General features: G+C 41.9%; 1 long non-coding RNA gene across 1 annotated transcript; it reads left to right on the top strand.

Annotated features, from left to right (window-relative positions):
* Positions 1 to 10,849: 10,849 nt before the first annotated feature.
* On the top strand, positions 10,850 to 19,446 carry LOC116803600. The gene is made up of 3 exons (XR_004363679.1): positions 10,850 to 10,918; positions 17,926 to 17,999; positions 18,129 to 19,446. It is a non-coding gene; the product is annotated as an uncharacterized LOC116803600 (long non-coding RNA).
* Positions 19,447 to 20,907: the final 1,461 nt, after the last annotated feature.

The following is a 20,907-nucleotide window of genomic DNA, read 5'->3' on the forward strand; positions in this document are numbered from 1 at the left end:
TCGGCAAAATTTGCTGCTGTCCACTTGCCTTGGCCCGGTTCGACAGCTTTCAGCCAGCATGACATATCAAAAGTATAAAATATTTTAAAAGAAATGTTTTTCTAGGGTACAACAAAAACGACAATGGATGCAGGGGAGAAAAAAGTTTTCAATTACAACATTATAAAGATCGACAAGCTGTCTGTGGCAAATATGGCAAGAACCTGAGGAGAGCGACAGGGACACATATAGTATTCCACACCCACTCAAAGTTGAGTTACCTTTTACCAGCTTGCTCTCCAGAAATTATTATTTATATTCACTGCGAACGGAATTCCTGTTCGACACATGTCTCCAAGGATTAAGCACGGGTGACCGCAAAATCATCAACAAGGAGTTGAGGCAAATCGCAGACACTTTTTGCTCATGCTGGGCGCCAAGAATTTGCATTGGAAAAGCTAGACTCCAACTAGAAAGCGAGAGGTCCCACCTCCAGCGACAGGAAGAAAATTATAAAATCAACCGTCATATAGAAAAAGTCAAATACTTTTCCGTTGTTATGTCAAAAAAGAGAAGCAAAGCCACCCGGGGGGAGAAAGAAGTATGTCCAAGCTGTCAAAAGCCACTATAAACTTGTGACGTGTCAAGCGTCGCCATACTTCCCAATGGTCCGAGTCTCGCTCCCCAGAGTTTTATAGTGCATGTGGAACTTTTGAATTTATTTCTTCTTTGCTGCTTCCTCCAAACCAGTAAGTATGTAATTTTTAATAACGGTGAACGGCAACTCATGAATGACAGCTGAGCGAACACCGAGCTGACCCCCAAAAGGGATTGAGGTGGGGATTTTGGGGAGGCAACTGCCCTCCAGAGTACATAACTGTCAACTTAAGTGAAAAATGTCGCACAGACGGAAGCTTCCTAGGTCCTAGGCATATGTTTGGTGGAAAGCCCGGCGACTCCACCCAAACTTCTCACACGGAAATCAGAAGAATTGGCTGAGCGCCCCCTAGATCAAACATGATTAAATATCGTCAAATATTTTGTGTGTGCGACAGTGGAAATTACCATCGGCATTTAAAGTTAGGTAGAAAATGTTTGTTTTTAATCATAACATGCATAAATGGGTATGACCAGTATAATAAGCCTTATATTATAGCTTGGAAGAGTGGAACAAATGTTTAATGATAATATAAAGCATAACATTTATTCATAGTTTTTTATCATATGATAATACCGAATACCCGAATAACCATCTTAATAGTCATTCTGTCTTCGACCACACGTGCCTAGGTTTTTGACCCACAAATCTGTTAAGGGCCCAGGAGCTGACGTCTCTTGCCCCAACCTTTACTAGTTCCACAATCCTCCCTGGTCAGTGTCCTTACTTAAGTCCTGGAGGTGCCCACATCAACTTGACCGGTTGTTGCAGGCCATGCCAGGGCTCCTGTTGACGTTTTTGCCGTTCTTGTTGGTGCTGTAGCCCCACTTATCACGCCCAGTGACACTTTATAATTTCTTTACTTTTAGTGATGTCACTATTTATTTCATTTTTCCATCAAAACTTTTAAGTTTTACAATAAATTTCAGAGAAAGCATAAATAGGCAAAGCACACACTTCCCCTTGCTGCACTTTTATAAATAAAAATATGAATATGTATTTATACATATATCTCCGCCATGCAGTTGGAATCGGATGGAGGTGGAGATCCATTTGTAAGTGATGCCCATGTCACTGTCAGAGCTTTATCGTTCTCTTGGCTTCTTTCTCACTGTTTTTCTCTTGCGTGCTGTAACAATTTTTTGTGCCATTTAGTTAATATACATAACCAAATCTGAATCATTTCAATGTATCAGTTAAAAAGGTTTAAATTCAGGGATGAACTATCAATTGAAGAAATGCTATAATTGTTGGGAGGTACTCAGTCAAGATAAAATAAAGAAAAACGCTTTGGAAGTGACAAGAGAACTGGGAAATCAAAATGATTCAAGAGAGAACGCTGGGGATGCGAAAAAGAAATTTCGAACAAATTGATAGAAATTATAAAAAAATAATAAAATTCAAAAAATTCAAAACCATTTTCTAATATGTGGGTGTGACATTTTTGTTATATTTGTGGCAAGAAGTATTTTGTAAAATCGAAAAAAAATACAAGAAAAAAAAACCGTAGGATATTAAAACAATTTTAGCAATAGCTGTAGCAGCACTATACGGTTTATGGGAGTTAGTCTAGAGACTCAACTACCCGTAGAGTAAGAGCGTATAATATTAGTGTTAAAGATATCAAAGCGGGGTTTTGGTTACTTAAACAGCGCACACCACAATGCCCGAAACGGCATAACGAGTTGAAAAACGATTCCCTTAGCAGACAAGGCGGCAAGTGCATTTGACTTTTATGCTTTTTGCTGGACTTCCCCGAGGGAGGATTCACAGGCGTTGAAACGAGTCCGCCTTGCCACACAAAACGCCGTAGGATTTTCCAAACATCAGTACACAGTTACAAACAACACAGAAAAGAAGATACGCGGTGGGAAGTGTTTCGAGTGCTAAGTGCGATGGACACAACAGCTGCTCTCCTCGAAACTCGGTATAGTCTTCATCATCAACTTTAGCGGCATCAGCTTCGGAACAGAGTCATTCCCTTTGGCCATGTCATCATCAGAGCCATCGTAAATTGTTTACTGGATGGCCTCAGAAAACTTGCCTCAAACAAAGTCATGTGGACACCGGGCAATGGGCGGTGGCCAAGAGTTTGAGGTGAACCTTCGTCCATAATGTGAGTTCTTTGAAAGTTCTACAAAATACAAAAACACACGCCAGCAAGTACGGACACCTTAAGCTGTTTTTAAAGTTATGCTTTTGTTACCCGGTAGTAAAAGAGTGTTCAAGTTTCCGACCCTGTATCGTATATATATTCTTGATTACGATCACTATCCGAATCGATAGTCAGTCCGTCTAAGGATAGTATCGTCAAAATCTAGCTAAAAAATTCAACTTTGTTTTAGAAAATTGTCACGCCAATCTTTCTTGAGCTTCCCTGGATGAGTACTGGGAATCTGATAGCCGAGGAAATGGATTGTAGAATAATCCCTTGTTAGGCCCGTTACTTGCAGACTTACTCTTTATACCCGTTACTCGTAGAGTAAAAGGGTATACTAGATTCGTTGAAAAGTATTTAACAGGCAGAAGGAAGCGTTTCCGACTTCATAAAGTATATATATTCTTGATCAGGATCAATAGCCGAATGGATCTAGCTATGCTCGTCTGCCCGTATGAAAGTCAAAATCTCAGATTCTAGAGACAAAGACGTTGCCATGCCCACTCTAGCTCCCACAAACCGCACAAAACTGCCACGCCCACACTTTTAATTAATGTGTTGATATTTTTTCACACTTTTTAACGAAAAGTATTGCTATGAAGCCGTTGCAATTTTTCTATTAGCCAAAATATATAATTGAATGTTTAATATTTTCTTTTAATCGGCTTCTTCTTTGCTGACAACTTGAAGTCACAAGAGAGCTATTCAATTAAATACATATGGGCCCCTATAATTTCATCAGCCGTTTAAAAGAAAAAATACAGGGAAAATTGCTTGCAATTTATATTTACTAAGTGCAAAGCGATAGCACAAAGATGCGGCGGCATGTAATCAGTAGAAATAAACACTTGCGCCTCTAAATAGATAAAAATATCTTCACTTCAATAAACATGAAAATCATCGGGCGGGCTGAAAACGAGCGCGAAATGTGTTGAAAATTGCACAAGCAATGCGATCATAAAGCATTCGCCATTAATGACACCAGCCCGACAGATACATCCCATTGTCAATAACTTTACGCGGCGCAGATTGCCAGCTCGTCGCCCCGCTCTCCCCCTATTGCCCACCCGCATTACAAAATCAAATTCAAATTTCCCAAACGAGCAACCGCAGAATGCAGAATGCAGCCGATGACGATGTCGATGCAACTGGCCCAAGGGGAGATGGAGAGGAATGGCGGCGCACACTGCTCTGACATTTAGAAATCTGGTAAGCAAACGTTCAATCCGTCTTTTTGGGGAATTCTAGAAAGGATTTGCTATCGAGTCCCCTTTGAAAATCAACTAAACCGATCTAATCAAGCGCTTAATGCCAATCCAGTGAAAGTTCCCTTGAAGAAATAAGGAAAGTTAGAAGTTTGTTTTTAAGCCGTTTTTATACCATCATTGATCATTTCAGAAAGTCGTGAGAAATGAAAACAGCTTGGACAACAACACTTTAAATTATTTGAAATATACGATGAAGGGCACATTACATCCTAGCTAAAAGCAAAATCGTAATTGATTTAAAATTTAGCATCTTAGAAGTGCTTTGATTTTGTCAGAGTATAAGCTTTATTACTGTTTCAGCCGATATGCCGACAGACTTACCGCCCACCCGAACACGTTGGCGAATGATCTTGTCGACCCTCTTTTCCTCCGTCATGTTTTATCATGTTAGAAATTTGGTGATTCATAAATATATCTCTCTCTCTTTCAAAACATTTTTCTGTGGACCTGCCCCACTGTGCGGGTCGAGCACGGCGCCCGGCAATCGCGATTCGCGAGTGATGGCATCCGCCATCCGCCAAGAGCGCGACGCACAAGACACTCGCACATCCGCAAATTTATCGACAAACATTTGGACAGGCGACGGAGCAGAGGCCTGCAACACGGACTCCACAAGGAGTGGTAGTGGGACTGGGAATTGGAATAGGAATTGGAATTGGAATGGTGGGGCCTAGAACAAATAGGAGATGCGCGCTAGCGGCGACCGAAGTGAGCAGGCAGCGGCCTGGCAGATCGTCGCTTCCTTTTCAATTATTAAGTGCGCGAATGGGCGATAAAAAGCGAGCCAGCCAGGCGCATGTGTGAAGTCGCTCGTTGGTCGGGGAACTCATAACTCGCTGTATAACTCTTCCGACCGGCTCGCTGCTTCATTGAGTGCCGGGCTGGCGTCTTCAATCTTGTAAAACGCATCTGTAACTGCATTTATGTTTAGCTATTTATCTCAAGCTCTGGTATGGCAGGTAGCTTCCAGATGGGGGTCCTTTTAATTTTCTCTCGTGGCGCCGCGCCATGTGCTTAGTTCAGAAGGAAATAGCAGAGATGGGGCTTGTGAATGAAGTGAATGAAGTGAATGGATTGCTTCTTATACCGGGGGGATTTTCTATAGGACAGGTGCGAAATAAACCAAAATACCCATAAAAGTCCAAAAGATGTTTGTACACAATCCCACATAAATTTGCCTCTGCGTCTTCTATCATTTGCAAGGATTTACAGAACACATAACGGATAACGGCCTCATAGGTCCGAAAATAACGCATTTGGGCCATTTGCCCTTTAAATTGGTATATTTAGAATTAAAACTTGGAGCACATCAGCCCCAACCCCTTCCACCCGCTTATTGTCAGACATTTATTCACCGTAGTTTGCCCACACCAGGGTCTAATTAAATTTACCGGCGATTAACCAAGTAGGCTTGGCCAAAATTCAAAGCTGCAGCCCCCCGGAGGCCCGGGTTCCACATGAGCGGCGTTAGGCAAGGGGCAAGGGCAGGGGCTGCTGAGACGACAGTAATTCGTTTATAATGCGAAGGACATGTCGACAATGCCACAGGACATTCGTAATGAGTGGGTAGCTGGCTAGCGGTGTGGCGTGGTGTGGTGTGGTGTGTGCCGGAGGGGTCACCCAGGCATCAAAAGAGAAGAAACTTCCCGGCTTTTCGCAACTTGAAAGCACTTCCAGCGACTTTGATGGAAGCGAGAAAGGTGGGTGGGACAGGGGCAGGGGCAGGGGCAGGGGCAGGGGTTCGAATCTTGCTGGTCAGATGGGGGTTGGCGCACTGCTGTCCCCGTTAACTTGATGCTTCAAAGGGTCGCTGCCTCGCTTTCATGGCGCTTCTGCTGCCTGTCCTGACACATGTAAATGTGGTTGAAGTAATGACGAAATGGGCACTAGACTCGGTGCCCATCTACCATCCACCACCGATCCGGCGCACCCCTCACTTCCGGTACGCCTTCCTGGCCCACAATCCTTTGACGTCGCCTGAGTTGTCTGCTGTTGATGTTTGCCCTCATTATTGTTGTTGTTGTCATTGCGGTTGACATCGTTTTGTTTGCCTATAGGACAACACTGAAAAAATTCGTTTGGCTTCCAAATGCAATAACATCCTCAACAGATGCTAGCTGTATTTTTTATTTAGTTAAATGCATTAACTTTCTGTAACTTTCACATTTAGTATTCGAAAGATTTGTAACTTATATACCATTCTCGAGTACTTGCCTCAAGCTTCAGTGTTTCTTGTCGTGTATGATGCCAAAGCATTCCGCTGTGTGCGACAAGTGCCTCAGTCTCATGCTCGGCGCCTTTCTACGTTCCACCTTTCTTCTCCTTTTAGCCGCTTTGGCTTGGCGGTGTATTTGTCAACCGCGCATAAACCCTTAAATCCGGCTTCCGGGTTCCGGAGTTCCCGGCCCGGCTCCTTCCTCGTCATCGCGTTAATCCCTGATGTGTCTGTGACATTCGCACTGACAGTGACAACACTTTGATGGGTGCGACGGCCCGGCCAAGTCAGATCCCGTGTCCTGAGTCGATTCAAATGGGGAGGGTAAAGCTGAGTGGACTAGAGTTTAGACCCGGCAGCAATGACGACAATGACAATGTCGGTAATGCGTAACTTCCGTGCCCTTGCCCTTATGGGTGCCGTCGCTTCTGGTATCCTTCGATGCCATTGTGGTATTCTTGCCTCGAGGGGATGCGCAGCTTATTATAACCTTTCTAAGCTGTGCTTCATTGACGCACAGCAAACAGTGTGAACTTAATTAATAAGTTGATTTTCGGCCTGCACTCAGGTGCTCTGAATACGGTGGTAGAGTTGCCTTGTTGTTCTGGATAGTATATCTATAACGGCTTAAACCTAACGCGGTAAAAACCTTACCGCTTAAAATCTATACGAATGTGTTAAAACTTAGCGAAAATAAACATGAAAGCGCTTTAGATACAGCCTCAAAGTTGTTTTCTGCAAGCCTGGTTTTTCTGGCAGAACTCGAACGGGATCGATTCGACTTCTAATAAAGATATGTCTGCCACTCGCTCTTGTCCCCGCTTCCCTGACTTGACAGCCACCAAATTTGTAAACAATTTCGCAAAACGAGAAATACATCCGTAAAGTACACGTTGCAAATTTGCTGCCCATTCCAACAGCGCCAGCCCCGGTGGCAGGTAACAGTGGCTTTGCAACGCCTACATTGCAGATTGCTGCCACAGTCATTGCCGGGGAGCCAAAGAGGAAAGAAAAGCAAGCACATGCGGGTGACAAAACCTTTGTCTTACAAAGCGCTGCGACAAAACCTTGTGGCAGAACAACTGTCACCGACAACCTGGCAGGCCTCTTGCGTGGAGCCGATCTTTCGATGCGATTGCCAGATAGTTTGGGGCATTTCACTTGACTACTCGGCTAAACAGCGTGGGAGAGATTCGGTGGATCGCAGTTCAGACATCGAGGCTGCGACGCCTGCCAAGGAGGAAATTATGGGAGTGGTTTCAAGAGTATAGCTTTGTATACGAAGAAATAAATACTGTTGAATTTATGAACAGTATAAAACTCGTTTTGATACCTTCTGATCGGGAAAAAAGATAATGTTGATTTCATTTCTGACCACATGAAGAACACACGCACCTTTACTTACTGAACCACAGATCGAAATTTCATGCCATTACTCGCAGAGGATATCTGGAGCTACATATTAGTGCTTAAAAAGATCAGGGATATAATTATATTTTGAATAGTTCCACGTTAGGTTGCGCAGACGTGTTTTAAAAAGGTTCGGAAAAGACCACAAACACCGCACATATTAGGTGTGATTATGCAATCCTTAAAAAACTTAGGCTCTACACCCATTTGCCTTTGTTTTTCCCAATTCGAGCTTCGTCGCCCTTCTAAATCATTGACAGGCACGCCAATAAATTTCCAATGTGTGGCGCGGATTGTCCAACGCCTCGCACTGCTCTTTCCCAAAGCAGGCGAAATGAAAAAAATTGAAAAGGAAGACAAACCGGCAACGCCAAAAATGTAAGGACAAATTGAGGACGGACGGCAGTCCGCCGAGCTGTCAAAGCGAAAGAAGTGGCGTGCAAAACATGCAAAACTCAAGCGGCGAGCGTAAGGGTTAGGGAACATTAGAACCCATATATCGTTCTCCAAAAACTCGTAACTCGCGCCCCAGCTCTCTGGTATTCAGCTTTTGTTGGCTGTGACATCTTGGCCACATATTTTGCTTGTCGCAGAGGACACAATACTGTCAACCGATGAAAATACCCGCACATTCATTTCACGCCCCATCCCCATCAGCATTTCGATTGACCGAAATAGAGAACAATTTATACACAGCCCGGGGCATCATTTATCAGTAGCAAGTTTTCCCAACTAGACCAGATTTTTGCATACTCTTTCTCCTATTTCATCCGAGCTCCATCCAAGCGTAAAGTGTCTCAACTTGTTTCGCCGTTGAAGCGTTGGAAATCTCGGTTTGGATCCTTTCACTCTATTCGTGACCTCTTGTCTATTCAGCAATTTGTATACCCCTTACTCGAAGAGCAAACGATTATACTAGATTCGTTGAAAAGTATGTAACAGGCAGAAGGCGTTTCCGACCATATAAAGGATATAAATTCTTGATCAGGATCAATAGCCGAGCCGCTCTCGCCATGTCCGTCGGCCGGTCTGGACATAGCTAGATCGACTCGGCTATTGATCCTGATCAAGAATTTATATCCGTATGAATGTCGAGATCTCAGAAACTATGAAAGCTCATAGATAGCTTGAGATTTAGCGTACAGATTCTAGAGACAAAGACGCAGCGCAAGTTTGTTGACTCATATTGCCACACCCACTATAACGCCCACAAGCCGCACAAAACTGCCACGCTCCCACTTTTGAAAAATGTGTTTATATTCTTATTAGTCTTGTAAATTTCTATCGATTTGCAAAAAACTTTTTGCCACACCCACACTAACGCCCTAAAACCGCCCAAAACTGCCACGCCCACATTTTTGAAAAATTTAGTCTTTTAAATTTCTATCGATCTTGTATTGTATCTTTCCTGTATATTTTTTCAATCGTTGTAAAGCATCAGTTGGTCGGAAAGGTTCTTACGTAAAATATTATTCCTAAATCAAGAGAGAATGCTATAGTCGAATTAGCCGGTTATCAGATACCCGTTACTCACCTAGGTGGAATGGTATCGCGAACTTTCATAATAAAATGAGGAACGAATTTTAAATTGTTTAAAAGTGTTGCAGTTACAGTGTAACGCGTTTTGAAAGTGAAAGGAGGGGCGTGGCCAACGTGTTTTTGGTATACCGATAGAAGCTGGCAAGACAATCACTATAATAAAATTATCAACGAGTTTTTCAAAAGTCTTGCAGTTTTAGTCGGTTTGTGGGCGTTTGAGTGGGGGTGGCAACATCAGGAGACAAACTTATGCTGTGTGCCTATCTGCATGCTGATTCTTAGCTTAGGTAAATTCTAACCAATGGATTTTGTACCACACGCGGTGCTATTTATGGCTCACTCCGCCAATAGACGACTTGCGGATCACAGATGCTGCACTTGGCTCAATCACTCCTTAAAACTCTGAATAAACGGAGCCAGGACTTATGTATATTGCAGAGCACTTGAAACTTCAAAGGAAATGCCTATCGCAGCCAGGGACATAAATTGCGCTGACAGGAGGTGTTTGTGAAGGGCTGTATTGTGCATTTCACGTTCACAATGTAAAACCTTTACGCCCTGAACCCCTCCACTTGGGCGTTGAAATGTATACAGGAAAATATTTTTGAAATTGCATAAAGCCCAGACATCAATAAAATAAATAACAATAATTTTGCAAAATGCCCATAAATCCCGGTAGTGTTGTCATAACTTTCGGTTTTATGACTGCAACTAGACAGACTGACGCTAAAGGCCCCCTGATCCCCAGGAGAAGGTTCGCTGAAGTGAATGTTCAACCTGCGTGTGCCGTAGTCGTCAATTGCAACTCAGTCAGTGCTGGCAGGTGCAGTTACAAACACTGAAGTCGGGTAGTGGTTAATGGAAATAGATACTGAAAAACACGGTTGTCCTCTGTGATATACACGTTACTCGTAGAATAAAAGTTTACATATTCTTGATCACGATCACTAGGAGAGTCGAACTGGCCATGCCCGTCCGTCCGTCAGTCGGTCCGTCCGCCCATCCGTATGAACTCTGTGCTCTCGAGGATCTCGACTTAGCGTTCGTTCATGTGTTAGTTTGGAGTTGGCTCATCCTAAAGTACAATTAGCAAAGTTATTTAGAATAAGACTCACTAACAGCATAAGTATACAATAAATGTTTTAATGTTTTGTTACCACTTAGCTAGGTCCCAAGTTCAATGTGCCCAATATACATATGAAAATAAATACATATACATATTTACAAAAAAGATGCCTGGAAGCCAAAGAGACAGCACTGGTAAATGCACAACACGTGAACCAGGGCCACGTCAGTCAGCAATAAATAAATGCAAGCTGGCAGTCATTTGGTCGTCACACGTCCTGACAGTCCGACGACCGTGGAGGAATGGCCACAAAGGGAAGAGTTTTAGCAGGGCTACGGCTGGGATTCGGGACTGAGGGAGGGAAGGTCTACGGGCTTGGGCGGTGTCCTGTTATGGCCGCGGAAAATTGCAGTTGAAATTATTGCATTTAAACAGGACATTATCACACACAAGCCCAGAGACACACTCACAGCGACACGGGTACAGGACACTGACTCGGACTGCGAGGTCCTGGACGTGGCAGCAAAAAGTGCAGCAGTTGCTTTTTGCATTTGTTGTTGCGTTGTCAGTGGCGCTTTTGCCGTCCTCGATGCTGGTGCGGCTCATAAATTAAGTCCTCATAACGGTAAAGTTATTGGAGTAATACATTTTTACTCTGACGTTTAGCAATCGATGTGCCGCCATCGCAACATTGGCACCGATTTCACCTGGTTAAAATGGAAACATATTACGATATTGACACCATATCGCTATTAGGGGTTTGTTATTTCCCGATGAGAAAGATGGTTCTCATCCCGTAACTCGTAGAAGAAAACTCGTACTAGATTTGTTGAAAAGGTAGAAAGCGTTTTCGATCACACATATATGGTCTCATTTTATTCACCAATATCTGTCGGTATCCCAGAAAAATTATTAAGTTTCGCGTTACCATTACCACTAGCTGAATAACGGGTACCTGATGGTCTGGAAAATCGACTATAGCATTTTCTCTTGTTTTACCTGTTAAAGGAAATTAATCAATAACTTTATTCGTACCAAATAATCTGTCAAAAAAAACTATTACTATGAAAATATTTAAAAGTAAACATTGTTAGCTTACTAACAAAATTAAACTGTTCGATTCAATTCTTCTAGCTTGTATAGCACCCGATGTCCCGATAATCATTTGAAAACTTGAATGAATATAAATTTGGGTTTGCACTACGCATTATCTGATCTCCTTTCCAAAATTTTGGCAGCCAGTTGATGATGGCAACAGCATGCCGATAAGATCACGCACTTGAAACGTAAATTCCCAACCAAAATGCTAATGGTCCGCGGCCAGCTGACGAGATTTCTTTTGCAATGGAACTTGATTTGAAGAACTCCTGGCACTTCACCGACTTCGCTGGCCATTAGCACGTGCACGAATTTTCCTACATGGGAGCAGCAAGGCCTTACCAGCGATTTGGCAACACATAATTTGCACAAATTACCGGCACCGTTTTGCCATATTTTTCATGGGCAATGATGCCGCTGGGGCACCCAGCACTCCTTCTACGAAGGGGTGGACGACAGGTGAGAAACAAGCAGGACCAACTTAGCCAAAGAACGAACGTTTATCAGAAAAGCTCCTCTCATCTCGGGACCCAGTGGCAATTCGGTTCAGGCCAGGCGCCAGGCGCACGAACTGCACAAATCATTTCTGGATTGCACAAACAAAGTTTGTCTATGAGAACCGTGGAAACTGATGGGGGATGGGGAACGGGGTCAGGACATAAGCTCCGATCATACCCTTACCTTGTTTATGCATGCGACATCTGATGTGTGCAACATAGATCCCTCGAGCTGCCACGATACGCAGTCACCTTGGCTTGCTCTCGATTTCGTAGTGGGAATCAGAGTTGGCTTACAAAAAAAGTCCGAGACGGGAAAAAATCAACTTGTTGAATCAAGTGTAAATGGGACCTAATATATTAGTTGTATAAAACGCTTTGCCTAGTAAAAAAATACGAAATCACCCATCAAAGTGAAAGCCAGATAAAAGAATAACATTCCCCTAATGTCTTCCGCGGCCTTGTCAATAACCGATTTTCGACAAGTACCCCGCAGAAAAGCAAAAACTAATCAAATGTCAAAGGACCTGGAGCAGATGAGGCCTGACGCACGTCCTTTGCGCCACTCTACCGGACATGAAACATTCATTTGACGCGTGCGACATAACTTGCCAGCCCTGGGGAAGTGGGATACACCAAGAAAAATTATTGCGAAATACAGTTTCTCGTACTATTAATTATACCCGTTACTCGTAAAGTTTAAGGGTATACTAGATTCGTTGAAAACTATTTAACAGGCATGTTCATAAGTCTTTTTAATTTCAACCGATGTGCCAAAAAACTTGATGTGTTAAGTATTATTCTGTTTAACCCAATTACTTTTTACTTTTTAACATGGCACATCCATGCCAGATAAATTTGGAAATTTCTTGCTCACTTCCTTAAAAGGTATTAGAATGCGAGAGCGAACACCTTTTAATGAAATCGAGTGTCCGTCTGTGCGTATGAACGTCGAGATCTCAGGAACTATAAAAGGTAGGAGGTCAGCATACAGATTCTAAAGACAAAGACGCAGCGCAAGTTAGTTGACCTATGTTTCCACGCCCACTCTAACGACCACAAACCGCACAAAACTGCAACGCCCACACTTTTGAAAAATGTGTTGATATTTATTCACATTTTCATTAGTCTTGTAAGTTTCTATCGATTTTCAAAAAAAACTTTTTTCCACGCTCACTCAACGCTCTAAAACCGTCCAAAATTGCCACGCCCACATTTTTGAAGAATTTTTTCATAATTTAATTAGTTTTTTTTTGCCAAAAAACTATTTTCCACGCCCTCTCTAACGCCCTAAAATCGTCGGCCGGTCACGCCCACACTTTTGAACAATTTTAAAATTTTTTTTTTCTGAGTAACAGATTATCTGATAGTCGGGGAACTCGGCAATATTATTCCCTCTTGTTATTTCTTTGAGAAGGTGTTTTATCTTGTTTGATCTAAGGAAATCGAATTTATCGATATTTTGTGTTTGTTACTGCTGACGATGCTTACACTTCAATCGTGCATTTTTCAAAACAATTTTTTATAAGGATGTGGTTTTAAGTTTAAAAATCCCAGACGTTTTCTTTTGTAAAATTGATACCCAGTTACGCTACCCCTTTGGCGGTTCCGAAATGGAGAATCTGGTGAGAAAGGTTTTCCAAAAATGCAGCTATGAGAATCACATCTTCAGCCAGAGATAAAGCTTTTAGTAATCCTCATTCCAACGCCCAACGTCCGCCGGCAACATTTGGCCAAGCAATTCGCACGTACCGCCCCATATATAGCACGTCCTCCAAGTCAAACTAGATGAGGAGAGTGGCTGGAAACAATCTACATTAGACTGATGACCGACCATGGGTTCCATAAAATTCTAGATTTGAAATAAGCTTAAAAACGTTAGAAATAATTGCATATTAAATACGTTTGTGTTGTTTGCTTGCTGCCTTACAACAGGTATAAATATCCCTTAAGAGATGTCATATCAATAAAAAATAGAAATAATCAAAAGGGAAAATAAAGTGAGAAATTGTAAACTTCATTTTAGAAAATGCTTATCGGTCAAACTTTCTACGACTTTATAGTTTCAATTATATACATATGTAATATAAGATATAAAATCCGTAATATGCAAGTGTTTATTTGCCATTTCTTTAGAGGTGCTATTTAAATTTCGAGTAATTTCGTAGTAATCAGATCATTAAAGTTTCTGGCCGAGATATTCAAGCAAATGATATTCCGATTAAATATTTAACAATACATTTATACATTTTATATTAAATATACATATATACATATTTATATTATATATACATATATAAAGGTAAATGTAAGATTTCCATAAAATGCGTTCAGCCGAATCCTAGACAGTTTTCCCAAAAGCAATTTTTACAAGCTTATTTTAGGTCAGCCATTAGGGAGAACTCTTCGATTTGGAACGAAAAGTTTTTGAAACAGTTATCGGCATCATCAATTGAAGTGTAAGTAAACAACATTAAAAATAATTGCAACTAAATCCAAGCGATTGCGCTGCCGTCACATTTTAACTGTGTAATAACCCAGACCAGGCACAGAAACGGAGGAACTACTGGAATGGAGCTAGGAGCCGTGCCTGGTGGTGGAGCCAAAGCTTTCTCGAGTGCATAAATCTGTCCGGAAAATTTCCTCTGGCCAGCTTCATTTCCTTTCCCGCCAAGTCGTTTTATGATTATGTGAGAGACTTCTAACAAAACTTGCATCTGCGAGTTTTTTAGAAATGTCTTAAGAGTGGTAGTAGATCGAAAGCTTCGAAGTCGTTTTGGTAGTGCAATTAAAGGCACTTTGATGTCTATTTCGACTTCAATAATGGCTGAATTTCAAAAGATTGTATTGTACGAGAATTGGGGGACCAGAAAGGCCTTTTCTGAACGCTGAGATTTTTAAAATTATAAAATCTAAGGAATTCAGATTACGGAATAAATCAAAACATATTTCAAAAGTTTTGGCATGACATATTTTGGTGTGTTTGGCAAATTTACATGACAAATAAAAAAAACCTAGGCAGTGTATGGTTCCCGAGAACTGGACGTTCATACGGACGGACAGGTGGACATGTCCAGATTGACTCTGCTGGTCCTGATCCTGATCAAGAATATATTTTATCGGATCGAAAACACTTTCTTCAACCTGTTACATTAAATGGTATATGAAGGAAAACAGATTTTGGGCATTACCATTATAATATTGTTTGGGTAAGGTAGTAAAAGAGCTCGATTGAATCCAATTAACCATTTCACTGCCTATACATACGTTGTATGTAAAGTAAAATAAAAAGTTTCCATAGTTGGATAAAGAAACCATTCAAAGTAGTCGACGCCGTCGAAAATCCAATTTATTCATAAATATTGTGGACCACACAGGACAGCTACTGGTCCCTGTGACGCAGATGAATTAATCTATAATAGATGATAGATGTGTCGGGTGGAGCGGCAGTCGAACCAAAGTCACCGAAGGTCTTTTCGGCTCCCTGCTAGTTTAGGTCGCATTAGTTTGCCACTTCTTGGGGGCAGGGATTTTTCAAGCCTTCTGAAAAATGTGCAACGCTGGGAGCGACGAACCAACGACAGCGCGCCATCTGTCTTTATACTCCTTTCGCCATATGCATGTCTGCGCATATGTGGACATCATTCATAAACGTATTTTGGCGGCAGCAACGTGAAAAAAGGCGCAGGTGTTTCGATAAAGCGGCGACCATCGTCTTCTTGAGAGGTTTCAGATTTCCAAGCTTAAGGAAAAAATCAATCAAAGCGGAAGGAAAATGAATTTGTATGACAAGCTTGTTGAAAATATTTATATTTCAAATCGCCATCTATATCTAAATCTTCTATAATACACATACAGTTGCGGTAACAATAATAGCACCATATTTGACCCAGCGTTTCTGTATTTCCTGACACTTTTTCATCATTTTACTCACTAAACTTAAATACTACAATGATTTTCAATCGAAATAACAAAATTAGTAAATGATCTAATGGATATATGGATAACAAAAATAGCACTGTTTCTCATAGTTTGCTAAAACTAAATAAAAAAATTAGAAAAGGATTAATGGATTATATCTTAAGAACTATGTTTAAAGAATCTTAATATTTGGTACGTGACCTTTGTTGGCAATGACAGCTGCGCATTGTCTTGGCATGGAGTCCACCAAGTCCTGGCACCGTTTTTGAGGAATTTTGCTCCATGAATCCTTGACCACACCCCAAAGTTTTTCGATTGGATTCAAGTCGGGTGACTGAGCAGGCCACTTCATTACTCGGATCGATTTCTGCTCAAACCACTTTCGAGCTCTCTTGCTCGTGTGTTTTGGGTCGTTATCCTGTTGAAATGTCCAAAAAAAACGGCATTTCATCCTCGGCATATAGTGCCATCACATTTTCCAGGATATCTGTGTAAATGTGCTGATCTATGATGCCTTGAATCCAATGGATCGGATCTTGATCCCCCGTGCTTTACCATCTTAAAGGTGAAGCGAGGATTATATTCAGTTCGTGGTCAGCCGAACATAAGACCTTAAGGCCTTTCTCACCAAACAACACAATTTAGCTCTCATCTGACCACAAAATGTTGCGCCACTTCTCCACAGGCCATGCCTTGGTTATCATGGCATACTCGATTCGCTTTGCCACATGATTCACAGTCAAAAGCGGGACTTTTCTGGGACTGCATACATTAAGGTTGTATTGTCTTAACCGTTTGCGAACTGTTTCCACGCTTGCAGCTATCTGAAGCTCCTTCTTCAGTTCCGTCGCCGGCTTAAAAGGCTCCTTCTTGCTTTGCCGAACCAAGCGCTTGATCTCCACGTTGGACATTGAGGGCTTTCTTCCACGTGTTTCGTTCTTATCGACAAACGGTAGTGCGTTGCGAATCATTTCGTTTGAACAACCGACAATGCGTCCAATTTCAGAGTAGGTTTTACCTTCACTAATCATGTTTTTAATCAAATTTCTTTTTTCGACGGTACGTAATCGATCCTACAGGATGGTAGGTGTTATACCGAATCGTGCCGTCACTAACGCACGCTTCCTTTCCCACGATCTGTTTCTGGCGATGTGCACGTCAAAGACTGATCTGTTCTCAGAATCAGTTGGCCTACGGCCAAGCCACAGTCAAGCACCGCAGCAAAGTTCGCAACGACACGGCACCAAAGATCAGGCTGGCATAGCCTGGCGTCTGAGACATTGTTGCATGCCCCACCAACTGGGAGTGGGGTCTTCAGCCGTCTGCAGTTTCCGTTAAGTCCAATTAAGGCTAGCCCTATCTGCAATCGCCTGCAATTTGCTGGGACCGCAAGCCAAAAGACAACCTGTGGCCGCAGCAGCAGATCTGGCAACAAATTAAGTGACAAAATGTCAAATCCAAACAAGTTGGGAACAGCTAGCCGGACCCAGTGATCGCAATGATATTTCCAAATGCAGCCATTTCACGCAATTGGCAGACTTCGCACAACATTTTCGTTGCCAACTGCCTCAGGCCAATCATTCAGATTGGTCGACGATAGGCGCCGCAGACCGCAAGGCAGGCGACAAGGAAAATCAATTAGGGAGCGACGTGTGACGATAATAATATCAACAATAAAAATCGCAACCAACAGTGCACTGTAGTGGTATGTGGTATGCAATTTTAATCAAGAAAGTCAAAATTTGTATATTCAATTCGAGGGAAGAAATTAAACGAGAGAAGACGCTATAGTCATGTCCCTCGACTATCTGATACCCGTTACTCAGCTAGTAGGAGTGAAGAACTTCACTTTTCTGGTATATTGATGGAAATTGGCAAAACAGAAATTAAAATTTAAAACAGTTCCAAAAGTGTGGGCGTGACAGTTTTGGGAGGTTTGCATGCATTTAAAGGGCGTGGCCAAACATAAGCAGAACATTCTCATAAATATAGTTTTTACAAATAAAGGTTGGCCCAAGTTACTTTGAAAAGATTTGTTTTTCATCGGCTTAATTCTTACTTAGTAATGAAATTTTAATTTCTCTGGAAACTGTTAATAAACTCTTTTTGCACACAGGAGTGCCGACTAATATGTATACACGAACAAATGAAAATCTGCGGTATATGTTCGATCATAAGCAAAATTGAAAGGTAACTAAAAGAATGGTATACCAACACTATTAGTTCAACTGTATGCTACTGTCGGCTACTAATGTCTTATGGACCCGTGACTTAATTGTTTATTAATAATCAAAAACTTACTAAACACTTCTTTTTCAGCGCTACCGTGAAATAAACAAGAAAAGTAAATTGTACGTGTAATATACATACGTATACGTATTGTGGTCCGACGTTGTTCCAATCCAGGAGGTGGTCATCCATGATTTATACTTCCCGTTCGGACACAATGTGTGCTTGCGCTACTTGTCAGACATTTTCATTGTCACCCCGAAGGAGTTGGGTGAGAGGTGATTTCATCATATGCCATCAAAACAACACTATCTTCCTTCACATCGTCGTCGTGATCCTGATGGTGGCATCAAAGGAAAAATGAGACGCCGAGCTTTTGGTTTGATTGAAGGTTCTCCTGATATTTGACAGATTCGATTGAAAATCCTTCGGGGCTCCTGCGTTTCTCCTCCACGGACACTACCGAGGGAACGCCACTCAAGCTGGACGCCATCAGAAGGATGTTTGCAGAGTGTGACAGCGGCAAAAGGGTAACTAAAAGAGTGGTGGATGGCAGGAAAATAAATTGAAAGTGCCTCGAACGAAAATTGACGAGCAGCCACTGCTGATGTCAAGGTTTGAGTCGGAGGCGAAGTTGGAGTCCGAGTTTGTCTGATTGGCGAGAGGTGATTGAACTTATTTGCATAAAGTAGCAGGGCTGTAGACTAATTTCTCTTTAGTAAGGTTGGCGGTGGAAGTGTAGTCAGACCCACACATCTTGTGGGTTTTCGGGCACAAAATACGGATTGACAATTGCCAAGCTGCAGAAAGGGAAAAACACATCTGTTTTGCTGAATTTTCATTCAAGCAATTGTTTCCCAGACAGACTCTGAGGTGAGGTGAATGGTGTCTTGGTACCGTCGACAGAAAAGTTCAATCAGAAATTAAAAACACCCGCCGACGAGGCCGAATATTGTCTAATGAACTAAAGCGTACAAATCTACCCCCTGCAAAGGAAAATCATTTTATACAATGAGCAAGAAGGAAAAGGAAGAAAGGACAATGGGAGATGTTGATGTGTAACCGGAATATTATATCGTGTGTCACAGACACACTTGAAGGATTCGACAGCACTTCAGACATCTTTTGTGAAGGGTCGACCATCTCGCCGCCAAAAAAGAAAACGAAAATATTATACCCTTTTTGGCGTGAAAGCGTTTTGTCATGTTTAATTTTTTTAAGAGCTAGTGAATATTTTCTGTTTATAATTAACAAGTTAATGCACACATTTTTTATATTAAATATTTAGAGGATAATAGCTAATATTACGTTTTTTTGGACTGCCTATAATTTAAACGCATTGATGACTTTCATGGGCAGTTGAAATTCGGAAATAGTTCAGCTAGAACTATAATTGTATAATTTTTTTTCTACCAATAAATCTAAGATTTTAACAGCTTACCCCGAAATATTAATTATAGTGGCCTCCCTTCGCACAGTTTGGGGTAATCGCTTGAGGAGCACATCAAAGTTAGATGAATATTTCAGCTTTGACAAAGTTGTCAGCCGCATGTCTGCGACAATGGACATGGCTCGGATGCGACTGTGCGGAGCACACAGTAGTATAGGACCTCGCTTTCATACGCCACTGGCTTTTCATTTATCACAAATCCTTTAACCTTGGCTGTCCACTTAGCGACGTCTTTGTTGCTCCTCGGCGTCTTCGTCAAACCAAATGTCGCCTTGTCCTCAGAACATCTCCCGCCCCGCCCGCATGGGCACTGGAGCAGATAACAAAGATCCTTCAAGGGTTTGACAACTGGAGGCGAGCGAGGCAGTAACTTTGTAATTTCTCATGCGTCGCAGCAGGCCATGCGACTTGCCGGGACGACACTGCGACACTGAAGTTCGTAAAAAAGAACTGCGGGAAAATCTAAATCTAACTTCTAAATGAAATTAGACTTCGGCATGTAACTAATATCAGTAAAAGTAAAAGTTAATGAGATGTATGCATTTTGCATCATGCTTATTAGTCTGTTCGACCGTCCGAATGAACGTCGAGATCTCGGGAACTATAAAAGCTCTTTGGTTCATCACATATGTATATAAATATTACTCGTAACAGTATATTCGGTCATTTGGCTATTTGAATTGCCTTTATTCTGAAGTGTGTATGTATGTGTGCTTACAGAACGATGTCTCTTGTGTTTGGATGAGGTCCTTCATTATCAATATTTTCAAGTTGTCATCTAGCTCGTCACCAACTCAACTCAATCTCAAGTCAAGGCAACGGCTGTTGCTTTCTCCTGTCGCTTCAGATCACGTCAGGATGTCAGGCCCCTTTCTCGATTCCCACTATACCCCACTCCTTATTTCCTTTTTTGCCTCTTCGTTAGCCTTTCTCTTTGCTAGTGGGCGGAGAAGGATAGGAACTGGTCCAATATTGTCCATCTTCCTAAGGCTTTTCATTTGTCCATCTTGTGCTTGCACTTCGTCAGCATATCTTTCCATCCTCTCTATTCGCATAGGTTTTATGTACTTTGCCCACTCTGCTTCCTAATACCTCAACTTTTTTCCTTGTCCTGCCATGAAGGGTCGTACCGCCTTTGTCTGCATGTAGTTCGTCACAATTGAGATTTTGATTTAACGAACTTCGTCTCTCGTTTTTCTTAGAAACTTGATTTACTTTAAATTACGTCGAGAACAATGTTAACTATTCGTATACCCTTAGAGAGGGTAGTATGATTTCATAAGCCATAGGTTCGTTTCCACATAGACATTTGTGTCCCTCTGTCGGTTTCTCTTACTTTTAAAAACTTTCTTCTAATGCAGGTAAGGTAAGTTGGAACGGGCCGGATCCGACAACCAACTGCCATTAAAACAATAGGAA

This window comes from Drosophila sechellia, chromosome 2L, assembly GCF_004382195.2.
Source record: "Drosophila sechellia strain sech25 chromosome 2L, ASM438219v1, whole genome shotgun sequence".
Taxonomy (NCBI): domain Eukaryota; kingdom Metazoa; phylum Arthropoda; class Insecta; order Diptera; family Drosophilidae; genus Drosophila; species Drosophila sechellia.